The 14,274-nt window shown below is 48.4% G+C and overlaps 1 protein-coding gene across 1 annotated transcript in view; it reads left to right on the top strand.

Annotated features, from left to right (window-relative positions):
• The first annotated feature begins 1,254 nt into the window (after positions 1-1,254).
• Positions 1,255-14,274, top strand: part of LOC138300940 (dual specificity protein phosphatase 13B-like) — a 111,998-nt gene continuing 98,978 nt past the window's right edge. Inside the window, exon 1 of the mRNA XM_069240862.1 lies at positions 1,255-1,321. The gene's annotated coding sequence lies outside the window, so the exon portion shown is untranslated. The remainder of the gene's footprint in view (positions 1,322-14,274) is intronic.

Raw genomic sequence — 14,274 nt, 5'->3', positions numbered from 1 at the left:
GCATGTTGTACGATGTAGGGCTATCACCTAGTCAACACTATAGAACATTTAAGCTGGTTGCCAGTGAACCAAGCAAGTCGTAGATTGCTTCTGTGCTGTAGATGCAATCCATGTGCTCAAGACTGTCCGCCATCATCCCCTGAACCGTTCCATTGAGTGTCTACGCTGGCTACCTACAATCAGTGCAGACCTATGCAGCAATCTCGTTCGAGCAAACCTATAGATCTCAATGGGGCAACAACTTTCAACAGAAGACCTGTGGGCACATGCTCCTCTGGCAAGACTCTTAAACTTCAGCTTGGGCAGAACGCGCTATTTCCTTGCAACAGAGGGATTTATCTAGTGTATCACTACAGGTCCCTCTCCTGACTTATTAGAAACCCTACATCGTATTTGTCTTGACTGCTGCATCCAGCACACAACACGGTTGTGGGTTCCTGTTGTGACTAGAAAGAATCACATAGGGACATGGAATATATTTTAACATAGACAAATAATGTAAACCACTTGCACTCTATCGCACTCTTCTTCCCACCACTACCCTATTTAGTGAGGTTTCATTCAAATCTAATGGAGAATATTTACCTTATTCTGGAAACACTTATAGAGTAAGCACTGCAACGCGTAAGACGGTGGGCCTTATTTGAGCAGGTGGTTCGGGGTGGAGGGCGCTAGCACTCCTTTTTGGGGACTGGCACTTATTTTTCCTCATCAGACTTTGACCCACGGCAAAAATCAAAAACACAAAAGGGGGAAAGTAGGAGGAAGAGAAAGACATAAAAACAGTGACAAAGGAAGCAGGGATGAAAAAGAACCTTCACGAGTGAGAGAAAAAGACAAGGAGTGTAGGCTGGTAGATGAAAGAGGCAAGAGGTGGAATCAAGGCTACACAGCCTTGGTATTCAAGCTGCTGCGGGTTTCTCAGCAAAACTTTGGGCCTCAGATCCCATTCTTTCAAAAGTTGAGCACTGGTAAAACAGGCAAGATAATAATATGAGACAACACATAACAGCCTGGGCACACCTGGGCAAACTATCCATGCCAACATAAAACGTAGGTCCAGAGACTGCTTACAGCTGGACTCCACTTGCACCTTGGGCCCTATTTACAGCGCAAGTACTCCACCGATGGTCTGCCTGCTGAGCCCTGTCCCCAGCAGGCAGACAGCGTGCGGCTAGAGTTACATTTAACACAATTAAAAATAGACACAGACCAGCGACGAATGTCTTTGGCACAGATGGGCCCTGCTGCGCACTGAGCTCGGTGCACTGAAAATTTTATAACCCAAAAAGAAAAAAAAAGACTCGGGAGCAGGGACTAGGTAAGTGAATGTCGGCATGCTGATTGGCGAGCAGGTTTCGGAGGAGCTTGAGAGTACAAAGGGCAAGCATCCTTCTTCTGTGGATTTTATTTTAAACCAGATTCACCACTTTAAATGTACATCAGCCAAATCCCTTTACTTGCTCCGCATCCTAGAAATAAAATTGCAAGTTTATTCTTTGCCACCACAAAGGTAAATATTCAATCTGTCTGGAAAAAGGAGACACCTTTTGTTATTCGTGGATTTATGGGCATGGGGAGGGGAAGTTTGGACGGGTCCAAACTACGCGCAAAACTTTCCAAGATTAATATTAGCCCATTTTTAGGTCTCGCTTTCGCAAAAAACCTTTTGATTATACTAGAACCATGTTTATGATATACTTATTTACAGGTACTTTCAGTCAGCCCTCTTCATCCATTGTTGTGTTATTCACTTTCTCTTCATACATCATGGGGCAATGTGTCATGTCACTATAGACAGTGTATAACTTCATTGATTGTCATCTGCACACTCAGTAGGCTCTCAAGTACCTGGAGCTACTATGACAATGCGTGTTGTTTGAGACCAAAAACTATTTTTGCTTTTCAACAATGCCTTTTTTATATGGGGTGGGGCTTCTGGCAGCTCCTCCAACAATAAGGTTTTCCATGACAAAACAAGCATTGCCAAAGCCGGGCAGCCAATTGCCTGGTTTAGCCAATGCTTGTTTGAGGGGATGTTTTTGTGCTCATTTATCAAACATCCACGTTCGCTTTTCGTGTAGTTTAATGTATTTAACAGTTATTACAGGGATGGTTTTGTTCGCTCCATAGCAGATATTTTTATTGTGTATCCCTGCAGTTTCATATGTGCATACACTTTAATAAAATGTGCCTGTATGCAGACTTAGTGAGAGTCAGAGATAGCGATTCTGTATTTATGGTTGAATCTCATTTTCCTGAAATTAGCGATTTTTGGGTTGATTATTTCTTTTGTCCAAAGCTGATGAAGCATTCCAAAAATAAATAGAAACTGGACTCCTAAGTTTGAACTTGGAAAGATTCATGCAGATTGTTCAAGTTGGTGGCACTTACATAGGGTGTGTAAGGTTCCTTCTCCCACTGAGCATGCTATGGATACGTTCCAGTCAAACATGGCGCAACGAAAATGCTGGGGGAAATTACATTGAACATGGCATGAAGTTAGAATTCATGGCCTTACTTAGAGTTTGGACGATAGGATACTTCATCAAAATGTTACTGAATATCCTGCCTGCCATATTACAAAGTGCCATACGCTACGATGCATGTTTCATAAGGTGGATGGGACATCCTCCTCATTTGTGATTGATTATCCCATCGGTCAAACTCTACATTTTCCCTTTAGTCCCAGGGAGTGCAGTTTTGTGGTTTCAGAAATCCTTCCAAAAACAGGAATAAGGTGGCAAAATGTTTGCCAGTTGGGCTCTCAAAGCTGTTTCACAACCAACTTGTGCATCTGAGCTGTACATCTGTTTCTCTTTTTTTAAGTTAAACATTTTTGATGGTGCATCCTTACGGGTTTTGTTAGCCAAGCCTCCTAGAACAAGAACCCTCTTGTGGAAAAAATGCATCAGACAGTTTAGGAGTAGGGTGTGCTCTGTTCCACATGGGGTAGGTCGTAGGTCTCAATCTGTGGTGGAACAATGAGTAAATATATGATGGACTTGAATGAGGTCAAGCCTAATTAGCACTGGCTGAGATGAATTCAAGCATTGCACCAATGACTTTTTTGTTTTTCAATTTGTGGTGAGACCTTAGGACTCGGCACAGTGCACAGCGATTCATTATTACTTCTTTCTGATATGCCTTACAGGTATTTACCTGAGTAGTTGACACAATGTATGTCCAAAGTCCATTTCTTGTATACAGTATTGAGAGGCCAGCTGGACCCCGGGCAGTGTCTACTGGTCTTAGCACAGACTGTGACTTCCACTCAGGGAATGCAAGGCATGGCCAAAGGTCACACCCTGCATATACTGTAAGCATGGCTGAAATGCACAGAGTAGAATCAGGGACCATAAGCAGGGCATAGGGACTCAGAATAAGATATAACCAAAGGCCGTGGTCTCAGTATCTCCAGGGCATGATCACTGTCCATACTGCATAGCTGCTATGGACATGTGTACTGGGCACAAGGCATCGCTGGAGGTCATACTCTGTAGGTACTGTGAAAGGGGGTGATACCCATAACCCAGGGATCCAGGTGTAATATAGGTTAAAGGCACAAATAATACCCATGGGGGAAGTGTAGTCCTTGTCTTCGACAGCAATAGTTTATTTATTTTTTAAGGAACCCTTATCAAAATGAGGAATTATGCATACATTTCATTCATATTTATTACAGCAAAAGCAGTCTCAAAATGCAAGCAATTACTAATTATTAAAGGTGCTCCGCCCTAATGGAGGAGCCGCCCCTGCTTGTGGCCCTCCTGACCTTTACATGCAGGTCCCAGGTCAACAGCAGCACTGGGCTGCTGATTACTCGAGTCAGCATTAACATTACAAATATGTTAAATAAACAAGGAAGCTTTCATTTAAAGATTCATTGAAGTAAAAGAAAGTATTGTCCTGCCCACTTAACGTTAGGAGCACCTACACATTCAAAGACATCTTGAAGCAAAAGTGTAAAAATATCATAGAGTCTCTTAAAAATTCAAAAAGTATATTTCATTAATATGCAGAACCCTTTCACTTTACTACATCAGATTATATAAGTTAATTGAGAAGTATTTTTTAAAGTGATAGTTTTCAAATATAAATTTAGAAACAATCATTCTTCCTCCCAACCTGACAACAATGTCAGTAGTGAGCTGGGAGGCAAGTCAGTTGTTATGTGGACTCTTTGGGTAGCTTGGGTTCCCATTATACATGAACAACATTATAGTTTAATAAATCAAACACAGGAGAAGGTTTTGTACAGTGCACATCCTGAAGTCATATATATCGAAGTCCTCTTTCCTGTGAGAATGAAGAAAAAGGAAGGAAAGTGAAATAAAATAATTGCCTAGGATCACACAATTTAGTAAAGTGGGGAAGCCGGGATTAATCCCAGGTTTTCTAGCTTCACATTGTACAATTTCACTACTAGATATGTATGCTTCACTTCCCCTATACTTGCCATCCTCCACAACCCCCTGAAACTCTCCCCTCTGACCGGCACCCTGCTGGCACCAATGCAGACCTTGGTCACATCACAGACCAAACATTTGGCCCATGGGAACATTTTTGTGAGTACCCATGTGTTAGCTATTATGGGCTTTACTTCCTCTTCTTGTGCTTGTCCCTCCCCTGGAGCATGGATGCATTACTTGTGTCATACCACTGCTTGCTTTTCAAGCATTACATTTTTATTTTTGGTGACGCACCACAGCGGAGAGGGTGGGGGGAAGGAAGAAAGAAAGAAAGAAAGACATTTCCAGCTTTCTCCTTTGTATACTTCTGCCCCTCCTGTAGTCTGTGTTGATTTCTGTCACCCCTGTGTTCGCCCCTGCTTTCCTCAGTGAAGTGCTCACCCTTGAGTTCTCTCTCCAGATCGACCATGGGAGTCAATTCACCAAAATGCCAGGGGTAGTGGAGTAAGTGACATCACAAGCCATTTAACCTTCATTTTGACTCTCACACACATGCGTACACATACACACGCATTCCCAAAGTCTCTCTCACATAAACACACTCTCACCCATAAGCATGCATACAACATACATTTAAAGGTATTTTTACTTACCTGAGCTGCCAGACAGTATCATAGTCCAGCTAACAGTACTGCATTTTATTACATTAGCCGTGAATAATAATATTGACTATTTGTAATTATGTGTAATGAAAAAATATTGACAGAAAACCAGTAAAGTGGAGCCCCAACCAGTGTCCATTAGGACGAGCTGCATGTGTACGCAAGGTACTGATTTTGCCACCTCTGAGGATAGGGGGTGAAAGGGTAGTGCCAGGGGTCGCAAGGGGCAAGCCATGGGTCAAAGCTGCGACCACTGGTGACCCCTAAATGCCTTTCACGAGCTTCACTTTGCTCTCTCTCATTTTCTTTTCTCCCCAACATTGCCCTCTATCTCGCTGTAGTTTGTTTCCCCTTCAGCCACGCCCTCTGAGTCACTTCACTCCACCTGCGCCTTTCATATTCCTTCCAACCAGCTACATTCTCTGTGTTGCTTTCCCCCACCTGCACCCTCCATATTCCTTTCATCACCTGGGTTGCTCCCTCCCGCCTTTTAAAATAATGCTTTCCCACTTTTTTTCTCTTTATTTGCTAATCCAACTTGAATAAATAAGCAAATAAAAAGTAAAAAAAGACAGCCCTGTCATAGGCTTTTCATCCTTAATTAGCCATGCTGCACAGCATAAGGGATGCTGTAAAGCATTGCTAAACACAGTGATAAAGCCAATGGCTCCTATAGGTGAGACCGATTGGCTTTGTCAATGCTTGTTATGATGTAGATGCAGAGCCGTGGCTAGGATGCGCACTGAGCCTGTCTTGTGCTGGAATGATGTATGTTGCTATCTGCGCAGTGTGTGGAATAATTCATTCACTCCTGACTGGACAACTCTGACAGCCCCTTCGCAGACAACAACGGCTTGCTAACGTTCTTCGAGACGCTTTGGAGCGTCCTATTTTGAGGTCTCAGCACCAGTTATAGGCCTGGCGACCCACAGCCAATGGCGTAGCCCAACCATCAGCGACTGGACAGCTGGCATGTCTTCTGCAGACCATGCACATGATGGCCGCTCCATTACCATGCATAGCTTTTCACTCTGCCCAGACTCTCACTGCTCATTGTGTGGCGTGCAGTGAGGAATCACCCAGGGGTGTAGCTTCAGGGAGATGTTTGGGGTGTTACACCCCCCTAATAAACGTATTTCCTAGTAAATAGTTGGGAGAAGGGGATTATAGTCAGGTTTGGGGAGTCAACTGTCGGATTTTTACATAGACAGACAACAACTCACACACACACTCTCCCTCACTGTTTTGTAGGTCTTCAAAAATGTTATTTGACAAAATATTGTGTTTTCGCTCACTTAATAACCCTTACCAGACTTCATTCCTCTCCCTTTAAGCCCCTCTCACGCGCCCTGAGGAGCAATTAATGCCAGAGTGATTGTTGGGAAAGATTAATCTCCCCCGCCTCCCAATCTTACTGACCAAGCTACGCCCCTTGGCTCACCTATGTGGGCGTGAACTGCGAGCCGCCACCCCACAGACCCTGCTCAGCCTGTCACTGTTTACGGAGCTGCGCAATATTTTGAGCAAATTTCGAAATTGTTTTTTCGAAGTGGATCGGAATTAGGATCATAGTCGAACCGACTCCCAAAAAAAATCTGAACCCGTCACAGTTGCTTTTAAGAGCCGTGCGAGCGACTGAGTAATGCACTTAACAATGACTGTCAGGTCTTAAAAAAAACACACTTTAGAATAGTAATGCACAGATTACTAACCCGTCGAAGCAGTAACTGAATGATGTACTGCCACTTGTAATTCTGAGTATGCTGATGTCTCTGGGTCTGGAATTGTTAAATCGGCAAACTTTACCCGGGAATTCCAGGCTCGGAGAGACCGGCTGCGCACCTGGTAAATCCAGTACAGTATGCAGGACAGTAGCTGGCGCCTGGAGCAAAGCCGACCTATGCACAACCACAGGGAAGCCTATAGAGTGCTCCCCACCAGTCAGGGCTCCAGCCCCTCCCGCTACCCTTGTTATACACTGTAAGGCTTTAGTTATGTACTGTTTATGGTAATCCCTCTTTAACCGTGTGTTCAGGTTAGAATAGTCGCCGAGGCTTGGCGAGGGCTCCAGATTCCACTCAGTTTCCAGCTGGTCCTGGGATGGTCGCCTCCGGTCAGGTCCGTTTTTTGGCATGGACGAGTTGGGCCCAAGCCACCATTCTTCAGAGGGGTACAAGGAGTTATCTGTATTAAAGTCCTGCAGTCTGCAGTGTCCTTATATGACTCCAGTGATTCAGACTAACCCCTCCCATCTGTGCAATGACTCACTGCCCAACCAGCAACGACCATGTTTCCCCAGCAAGCTCCCCGTCCCTTTTCTCCACAAATCACCAGTGAGCCATTGTTGGGATTAAATTGCCTGGAGTTTATTACATACATTCAAAGAGGTATTACATGGTACATCAACATCACATCTAATGGTCATCAAAGGTCCCATGGTGACTCCCTCTCATGCTACCAGTGGGTGGTACCTCTGATCTCCCGAGCTATAAGTGATGTCCACCCTCTTAGGTGTGGGTGGGTCAACATTCTAGGTACTGTTGAGGTTTGTACGGGTGCCTTCCACAGCTCCCTTTTAACTACACCTAATGTGCCCGGATTGGCCTATTCAAAGGACGCACACCAATCTGGGTGCACCATTTTCATGGGCTTTCTTTGCCCATCCTGGGCTCTCGTCCAGCCCAAGGGTGGCGTTGTGTGCAAGCCCCAAACTGGTCCGCCTTGTGAAATGGCCTGTCCTTAAAACCCTCCCATCTGTGCAAGGACTCACCGCCCAACCATCACCACCATGTTTCCACAGCAAGCTTCCAGTATCTTTTGTCCACAAATCAATAGTGAGCCATTGCTGGGATCAAATTGTCAGCAGTTTATTGCACACATTCAAAGAGGCATTACATGGTACATCAACATCACATCTAATGGTCATCAAATGTCCCATGCACCCCCTTTACAATCAAGAACCTCTTGGGCTACTCTGTCTTTCAATTGATCTGATTTTGGTAGTGTTCAAGCACTGCCTTGTTTCATGGTGGCCTTCGTGGTCTGCTACACACAGCGTTTGGTGGCTACTTCTCTCCCCCCCCTTTGTACCGGTGGATGGTACCTGTGACCTCCTGGGCGACAAGTTCTGTGGCTGCCCACTGCTGACCCCTGGGGGCCCCTTTGCCGGCCCTTCTCTGACCCTGCCCAGAGGCATCTCAAGAACCTTGCCTGCTCCCCCTTTCCCTGCCGTAAGGCATCCCAAAGATCATGTTGGGGTAGGCCTCTTTTAGGCTTTTTGTGTTTCAGACCAAACCAAGTTTATCTCCGCCACGCTGCCTTTGGTTTCCTTCCCTCAGGCAGCTCTCCCTGTTTTGGCTAGCTAAAACCATATAGTTCAAGGGCTCCTACTAAGTTTAACAAAAACATATCCATGACCAAGGCCGACAAGTGCACCCCGTCCAACCCATAGCAGCCTGGTGTTATGAGATTAATGAAACCATGCCTCACCTGGCCCCATGAATTCGCCCTGCAAACGTTTGACATGTATATGTTCAATTTGCATCTGAACCTTTCCAAGGCTCCCTGGTCGTGCACCCCCCTCCAATGCAGCCTTACTATTATTTCTGACCACACAATATCCACCGGGCGCAGCAGCGGAGAAACTGCCATCAGTCTAGACACCAGAGCTGTTAAGAGGTCCTTCCCACCGAGATCCACCAGGTATTTGCCTCCCAGATGAACCACCACCACATCCGGCCTTCCTCCATGTTGCAGGGCACGTTCCACATCAGGGAAAAGCTAGGCACATCTCATTCCAGGCCTACCTTACCTAGACAGATCACATTTGTGATCTTGAAACAGATTCCACCAAAGTCCTTACATGCCACAGCCCACTGGTGTGCCCTTGTGATGTACAAGCGTCCAACAAGCCAGACCCTGCGCTTGCCGTCGGCCGAGCCTGTTTTAAGAAACAACATGACTTTAAAGGGCCTGTGGGCCTGATGTAGTGCGTGTAGGCAACTAAAGACCATCTCCCTATTCGTTTTATGTGATCTCCCCCCAGCCCTTTCACTGCCACTGTTGAGGCAGCACCAATACAAAACGAGTGAGATCCATATTTGTCTGGAGGAAACCCTGCCTTGGCCAAGACCATCTTTAGGACAGCTATAAACTGGAACCGGCTGAGAAATGGCCCATCTTTGTGGCAGAACAGAGGGGAGCCCCTGGGCAGCCCTACCACCGCATATGCTTGCATACAGCACACTGGGCAGCACATTGACTCTGCTATGCAATCCAATCTAGAATATGTCCTACTTGGACTGTCTTTGATGATCGCAGATTGATTATCATGTGCGTGCTGCTCAGATACAGGTTGTTCCCCCATAGGTACCTGAGCCCAAACTCAGTTTTGCAGACAGAAACAATCTTGCTTATGTGGTAGGTGCCAAAAAATGATGTCAGTGTAAAGGCTGCCTTGAACAGGATGAGCTTTTAGCCAGATACACAAATTGTTGCCAATGCCACTGTCACTTTTCTCAGTGCCTCAAAATCCAGACACCTGCGCTGGTCCTGCTGTTCCAGCCTTAGTCTACCCCAACCCCTCATGGCCCCCTGCAGTAAAATGATTTGGTGGGGTCCATCCCTGGTGCCAATTTTGTATAGTAGGCTACTGCAGTGAGGTGTGTCTAAGCCCACCTATGAGTTCTGTCATCTTTAAATGCCCACTCAATGAAATTCCGTATGTCCTTCTCAAAGACTACCTTCCTTCCCGCAGCGCAGGTAACCCTTTTAAAGGGCCCCCAACACTTAAGATAGCATGCTGCTGTTTTGATGGCTAGGGCATTGTCTACCAACATGGTCAAGTCAGATTGGCCAGCTCCCACAGTGATTTGGGTATCAGGGTCACAAAGGGATCCACATGCGGTGACAGTTCCTTGAAGCACCGCCACTGAAAACAAGACAGAGCATCAGCTACTTCATTCAATCAATCAATCAAGAATTTGTAAAGCGCGCTACTCACCCGGAGGGTCTCAAGGCGCTGGGGGGGGGGGGACCGCTACTGCTCGAACAGCCAGGTCTTGAGTTGCTTCCTGAAGGAGAGGTGGTCTTGGGTCAGACGGAGGTGGATGGGGAGGGAGTTCCAAGTCTTGGCTGCCAGGTAGGAGAAGGATCTTCCTCCCATGGTGGCTTTTCTAATGCGTGGAACTGCGGCGAGGGCGTGGCTGGTCGATCGTAGCTGGCGGGTGGGAGTGTAGAAGGTCAGGCGGTTGTTGAGGTACCTGGGGCCCAGGTCGTGGAGGGCCTTGTGTGCGTGGGTGAGGAGGCGGAACGTGATTCTCTTGCTGACGGGGAGCCAGTGCAGGTCTCTCAGGTGTCCGGAGATGTGGCTGTGTCGGGGGATGTCGAGGATGAGGCGTGCGGAGGCGTTCTGGATGCGTTGGAGTCTTTTCTGTAGTTTGGTTGTGGTTCCGGTGTAGAGGGTGTTTCCGTAGTCCAGTCGGCTGGTGACGAGTGCCTGGGTGACTGTTTTCCTGGTTTCGGTGGGTATCCATCGGAAGATCTTTTGGAGCATGCGTAGGATGTTGAAGCATGATGATGAGACGGCGTTGACTTGTCTGGTCATCAAGAGGGAGGAGTCCAGGATGAAGCCCAGGTTGCGTGCATGGTCCGTTGGTTTGGGTGCACAGCCCAGGGCAGGGGGCCACCAGGAGTCGTCCCAGGGGGAGGGTGATGATCCAAGGATGAGGACTTCCGTCTTGTCTGAGTTCAGTTTCAGGCGGCTGTTCAACATCCACTCGGCTACGTCTTTCATCCCTTCGTGCAGGTTGGTTCTGGCGGTGGCTGGGTCGTTGGTGAGGGAGAGGATCAGCTGGGTGTCATCGGCGTAGGAGATGATGTTGAGGTTGTGTTGGCGTGCGATGGCTGCGAGGGGGCTCATGTAGACGTTGAAGAGGGTGGGGCTGAGTGACGATCCTTGTGGTACGCCGCAGATGACTTCGGTGGCCTCGGATCTGAACGGGGGAGGCGGACTCTCTGGGTTCTTCCGGCGAGGAACGAGGTGATCCACTCTAGTGCCTTCTCTTGGATTCCGATGTTGCTGAGGCGCTGCACTAGGGTGTGGTGGCAGACAGTATCGAACGCTGCAGAGAGGTCCAGGAGGAAGAGTGCCGCTGTTTCCCCGTTGTCGAGCAGGGCTCGGATGTCGTCAGTGGCTGCGATGAGGGCGGTCTCGGTGCTGTGGTTGGCTCGGAAGCCGGACTGCGAGTGGTCGAGGGATCCGTTGGTCTCGAGGAAGGTGGCAAGCTGTCTGTTGACGGTCTTCTCGATGACTTTGGCAGGAAACGGGAGGAGCAAGATGGGGCAGTAGTTCTTGAGGTCGGTGGGGTCTGCTGAGGGTTTCTTCAGGAGGGCGCTGAGTTCGGCATGCTTCCAGCTCTCCGAGAAGGTGGCGGTGTTGAAGGAGCAGTTGATGATGTCCCGCAGGTGGGGTGCGATGACGGAGTCGGCCTTGTTGAAGACGTGGTGGGGGCATGGGTCGGTTGGTGATCCGGAGTGGATGGTGTTCATCGTGTGGATAGTGTCTTCGGTGCTGACCGGGGTCCAGGCGCGGAGGGTGGTGTTGGGGGGTGTCGGTTTGGGGGTTGGGTGCGTGGTCTGTGCGCCGAAGTTGTTGTGTATGTCGGCTATCTTGCGGTGAAAGAACGAGGCAAGTGAGTCGCAGAGGTCTTGTGAGGGAGTGATGTTGTTGTTTCCGGCGTTGGGGTTGGAGAGCTCTTTAACGATGTTGAAGAGTTCCTTGCTGTTGTGTGCGTTGTTGTCTAGTCGTTCTTTAAATGCTGTCTTCTTGGTGGTGTGGATCAGCTGGTGGTGTTTGCGGGAGGCGTGCTTGAGGGCGGTCATGTTGTCTGTAGTCGGGTTTCATTCTGGCCTCCTGGTATACGCCTTGCCTTCACTGCTACATTGCCCTTGAGTTGACACCCCACCAGGTACCACTGCTGGGCAAGGCACCATGGCTATATCCACTGCGTGCACCACCCCGTGGCTATCTGACCAAAGTGTAATCTGTTTGTTGTTGAGCCTGTCTCCCCATGTCGAAAAGGCCACTACAATAGTAAATAGCTCTAGGAGGGTCATAGTAGTTATTTAACTGTTCTGCACCCAGGACATTGGCCAGCCAGGCTGCGGCCCATGCCATGCTCAAGACCTCCCGAAACCTTCACTCCTGGCTGCATCAGTAATTAGCTCTAAATGCTCTGCTGTTACCCACGGGTCACGCCAAATGACAGTGCCATTGAAATTGGTGAGAAAGGTGAGCCACTGTTTTAGGTCCTCCCTAACACCCGCATAATCCACACTCTGTGATGCTTCTCTATTAGGCCCCTGCATAACCAAATCAACCTCCTAGCAAAAGGTTTGCCTACTGGTATGACCCTGTGTAGGAAGTTGGCTCTGTATGTGCTATTTCAAAGTAAGGAATAGCATGCACAGAGTCCAAGGGTTCCCCTTAGAGGTAAAATAGTGGTAAAAATAGATAATACTAATGCTCTATTTTGTGGTAGTGTGGTCGAGCAGTAGGCTTATCCAAGGAGTAGTGTTAAGCATTTGTTGTACATACACATAGACAATAAATGAGGTACACACACTCAGAGACAAATCCAGCCAATAGGTTTTTGTATAGAAAAATATCTTTTCTTAGTTTATTTTAAGAACCACAGGTTCAAATTCTACATGTAATATCTCATTCGAAAGGTATTGCAGGTAAGTACTTTAGGAACTTCAAATCATCAAAATTGCATGTATACTTTTCAAGTTATTGACAAATAGCTGTTTTAAAAGTGGACACAGTGCAATTTTCACAGTTCCTAGGGGAGGTAAGTATTTGTTAGGTTAACCAGGTAAGTAAGACACTTACAGGGCTCAGTTCTTGGTCCAAGGTAGCCCACCGTTGGGGGTTCAGAGCAACCCCAAGGTCACCACACCAGCAGCTCAGGGCCGGTCAGGTGCAGAGTTCAAAGTGGTGCCCAAAACGCATAGGCTAGAATGGAGAGAAGGGGGTGCCCCGGTTCCGGTCTGCTTGCAGGTAAGTACCCGCGTCTTCGGAGGGCAGACCAGGGGGGTTTTGTAGGGCACCGGGGGGGACACAAGCCCACACAGAAATTTCACCCTCAGCGGCGCGGGGGCGGCCGGGTGCAGTGTAGAAACAGGCGTCGGGTTTGTAATGGAAGTCAATGGGAGATCTCGGGATCTCTTCAGCGCTGCAGGCAGGCAAGGGGGGGGTTCCTCGGGGAAACCTCCACTTGGTCAAGGGAGAGGGACTCCTGGGGGTCACTCCTCCAGTGAAAGTCCGGTCCTTCAGGTCCTGGGGGCTGCGGGTGCAGGGTCTCTCCCAGGTGTCGGGACTTGGGATTCAAAGAGTCGCGGTCAGGGGAAGCCTCGGGATTCCCTCTGCAGGCGGCGCTGTGGGGGCTCAGGGGGGACAGGTTTTGGTACTCACAGTCTTAGAGTAGTCCTGGGGTCCCTCCTGAGGTGTTGGATCGCCACCAGCCGAGTCGGGGTCGCCGGGTGCAGTGTTGCAAGTCTCACGCTTCTTGTGGGGAGCTTGCAGGGTTCTTTAAAGCTGCTGGAAACAAAGTTGCAGCTTTTCTTGGAGCAGGTCCGCTGTCCTCGGGAGTTTCTTGTCTTTTCGAAGCAGGGGCAGTCCTCAGAGGATGTCGAGGTCGCTGGTCCCTTTGGAAGGCGTCGCTGGAGCAGGATCTTTGGAAGGCAGGAGACAGGCCGGTGAGTTTCTGGAGCCAAGGCAGTTGTCGTCTTCTGGTCGTCCTCTGCAGGGGTTTTTCAGCTAGGCAGTCCTTCTTCTTGTAGTTGCAGGAATCTAATTTTCTAGGGTTCAGGGTAGCCCTTAAATACTAAATTTAAGGGCGTGTTTAGGTCTGGGGGGTTAGTAGCCAATGGCTACTAGCCCTGAGGGTGGGTACACCCTCTTTGTGCCTCCTCCCAAGGGGAGGGGGTCACAATCCTAACCCTATTGGGGGAATCCTCCATCTGCAAGATGGAGGATTTCTAAAAGTTAGAGTCACTTCAGCTCAGGACACCTTAGGGGCTGTCCTGACTGGCCAGTGACTCCTCCTTGTTTCTTTCTTTGTTCCCTCCAGCCTTGCCGCCAAAAGTGGGGGCCGTGGCCGGAGGGGGCGGGCAACTCCACTAAGCTGGAGTGCCCT

Source organism: Pleurodeles waltl, chromosome 6 (assembly GCF_031143425.1).
Source record: "Pleurodeles waltl isolate 20211129_DDA chromosome 6, aPleWal1.hap1.20221129, whole genome shotgun sequence".
Lineage (NCBI taxonomy): Eukaryota > Metazoa > Chordata > Amphibia > Caudata > Salamandridae > Pleurodeles > Pleurodeles waltl.
Note: the sequence above shows the minus strand (reverse complement) of the source record. Positions and strands in the feature narration are given on the sequence as shown.